The sequence below is a fragment of the Pinus tabuliformis genome, chromosome 4_2 (genome assembly GCF_031772625.1).
Source record: "Pinus tabuliformis cultivar Carrire ecotype Pingquan chromosome 4_2, CPIR1, whole genome shotgun sequence".
Classification (NCBI taxonomy): domain Eukaryota; kingdom Viridiplantae; phylum Streptophyta; class Pinopsida; order Pinales; family Pinaceae; genus Pinus; species Pinus tabuliformis.
This window is the reverse complement of record NC_142304.1, coordinates 182,881,798-182,885,451: the sequence shown is the minus strand read 5'-3', so window position 1 is coordinate 182,885,451 and position 3,654 is coordinate 182,881,798.

Sequence of the window (3,654 nt, the reverse complement as noted above, 5' to 3'; positions counted from 1 at the left end):
GTAATGTAAATGAGGTTGCCCCTCGAAGAGGTTGAATTCTAAGGCATTTATCTGTCTTTCCTATCTTCATGTGAGCTGGTTTCAAAACATTTGGTATCAAAGCTTTGGATTCTAGGGTTTCGCTGCTCCAAACAGGTCATTGTGGCATTTTCGCTACAAAGTTTCAGAAACTAAAAAAAAACCATTTGAGAAGAAATCGCTCTGAACCTCGAGTCCGAATTTTAGATCTTGTCTCACTATATTTTTGGAGATATGATCTGAGGAAGTTAGAGTTTTTGCAAGCTCCATAATTTCATGTCAAATAGGTCATCGTGAAATTTTCGCTATAATTTTTTTCTACAAAGGGTTAGACTTTGAAATAAAAAACCATTTGAGCTGAAGACTTGGTGAAGCTCGGGTTCGAATTTCAGAGCTTGTGCCACTATATTTTCAGAGATATAATATGAGGAAGTTAGGGTTTTTGCAGAATCCTAAATTTCATTCTAAACAGGAGAGCCACAATTACAAAGATACATCATATTCAATAGCGAGCTCTTACAAAGTGAAAAAAGAGGAAGAAATGCAACATGATATATCAAAATTACGAGACCAAGTGCAACAAAATTCACTCTCACAAAAAGTAACAGAAGCTAAGATGGATGGTTTAAAGAAAGACATGGAAGATAAAATGGATGGTTTAAAGAAAGACATGGAAGCTAAGATGAATGTCGTGGAAGCTAAGATGGATGGTTTGGAAGCTAAGATGGAAGGCAAAATGGACAATTTGAAGACAAATTTGACAAAGTTTTTACAAGAAATGTTTACGAACGGAGAAAAGGTAGTAAAGGAAACTCATGATGAGAAAAAAAAAATGTTAATCATGATTTCATAGACTCTAATGTTGGATTGAAGATCCACCATGTTCCAAAGATCAATATGAGGAATTTTGATGGCAAGGATCCCGAAACATTGATACTACAGATGGAGCAATTTTTCGATCTTCATAATGTGCAAAACACACAAAAGGTACGTATTGCAACTTTATATTTGGAACCAAATCAGTTTGTATGGTATCGATGGCTTTGCTCTCATAAACAAATTGTCACTTGGGCAATTTTTACGAAAGAAATGATAGCACATTATGAGGATACAAAAAGCAACACCTTTTTTAGCCAATTGATAAATCTCAAAGTGCGAAGTTAGATCGAGCCTGCTTTGGTGTCTAGACTTAGGGATCACAACATGTAATGGGTTTGGGAAGGATTCCCATGCGCGGTCATCCTCCTCTCTAAAATTCACGGCGTCATAACTCATTTTCCACCTTTCATGAGCCTGTTGAGCGGTGTTGCGATCAAGACTCATGGGAGGGATTAATCATAAGGGAAATTTGTAGAGACATTAAGACAAAAGGGGGAGTGAGATGACTCATGGAATGTTTCACCATAATGTATAACTATTTATTTCGACCTAGCATGATTTTAGGAGACAAGATAAATTAGCTTGCCTATCAACTTCCACAATTTGAGATCACAGGATATGGAAAAATGACATAAGTGAGAAATATTTTAAGGCACCAATGATTCATTGAAAAAGAAGATTGAGGTGGTTTTATTTCAGAAGAGAAACTTTGTATAGGTGTTGGATCATGACGACAGATTCCCCCAAGATGGCGATCTTAGAGATTTCCATCTCTCTAGCCAAGCCGAGTCCAAGTAAAATAACATACATTTCGGCTTGGTTATTGGTTCTTCTTCCAAACCCCCAAAAGTACTTAATGACTGGATTTCCATCAGGGTTATAGATAATCCCTCCCCATCCTACTTCCATAGGATTCTTTTTAGCATCTCAATCAAAATGGAGGACCCAATTGTTCTTCATACTTTCCCAATGCTCCAGTTCATCGGTAAATAGATGGAGTTTTCTAGGCCTTATCTGTAGGGCGAGATTTGAAAGTTGTGGTGTTAAGACTTCTCAATGGATCAAACAAAGAATCAAACCACTAGTTTCCATGTTAATCTAGAGGAGTATCATGGGCACATAATTTGGATCTATTAAATTTAATACAAAAGTCAAGATCCTTCAAGGTCGAGGATTAAGGAGGGATGGTGATATTTTAAAAAATGGCGTTGTTCTTAGAAATCCAAATTTTCCAAAAAATGTACTTAGGAATGGAAGCCATAGCCATTTTAGATTTGGTTTCCTAGATAGTAAGCCCAAGTAAGTTTGTGGCAAGATGAGACAAATCTGGGAAGATAAAAAGGCCACCTAAGTTGCGGGAATGGAGGGATGAAGGCCACAAAACAAACCTGCATAGTGTAGGGGCATGAGAGGAAAAGATGGGAAATTGATTCTTCTTGTTGTTCGCATAAATGACAATAAGAAGGGCCCTAAATGCCCCTTTTTTGAGATTATTAGAGGTAAGGATTTTTTTGTTGGTGAAAAACCAACATAAGGTGTTCACATTGGGGATGACATTAGTCTTCCAATTATTTTTCTAGAGAGAAGACTTTGGGGGAACTTGCATGGAAAATAGAGATCTACGAATCCTTCCTTCACTAAATAAACATACGATTTGCATCCAATTGATATTTGACCTGCTGACTCCAAGGAGCACAACCTATTATTTTTTATTTAAGAATCTCCACCAAGGGCAAGATATTGTTGGGGATTTCTTCAAATTTCCATCCCATCCACTAACTTGATTCGTTCCACAAAGAAATTTGAACCAACCTGTCGTCCCTTGAGTACTTAGGAAAGCATTAAGGGGGCACATAACATCTAGATTTTGCAGAGGTGGGTGATTCAATATAGGATCAATCCAAAAAAGGGTTTTAGATCCATTCCTTGGTGTTGAAATTAGATTTTTGTTTATAAGATTAGTTGTGGATGAGATAAGTTTCCATACAAGGAGATCCTTGGCACGGTGGTTGAATAAGATCAATTCCTTGTTCATTATCTTGTTGGGAATATTTAGCTTTAAGAACTTGATCCCATCAAGTTTCCAGTTGAAATTTGAGTTGCCAAGCCATCTTGGCTTCAATGGCATGATTTGTTAAGATGGTATCACGAATACCTAAACCTCACGGAGTTTAGGGTGTGCATAATGGCTCAGTTATGCAAATGAAATTTCTTGGTAGAAGACTTTCCTCCCTCCCAGAGGAACTTTATGAAGTATTGACCAAATTCTAAAGAATATATTGAGGAGCTAAAAGGACAAAAAATTGAGATAGGGGGATTGTTGATAGGACAACCTTTATAAGGACAATAAATCCTGCCATATTAAGCCATCTAGCTCCCCATTAATCAAATTTTCATTTTACTTTGGAGAGAACACTTTGCCAAGTCTGTGTGGAGTGATATTTGAGACAAATAGGGATGCCCAGGTACCTGAACTCCTTCCATATTTCAACAATGTTGACACTAAAAACCTCTCCAGTATGATTTTTCTTGGTATTCAATACATTCCATGTTAAAATTTGATATTTTGTCAACTATGTGGCACCTCCATAGGCTAGAACGAAGTTGTATAGGACATTCTTAAATATCTTAGCAATGAACAAGGAAACTCCATTGATAAGGATTGTGTCATTTGCAAATTGGGAGTGATTAGCACTTTTAATCTCATTCATTGAATTAGAGACCAGGAAGGTAGAAATCTTGATGTTCAAGCTCTAA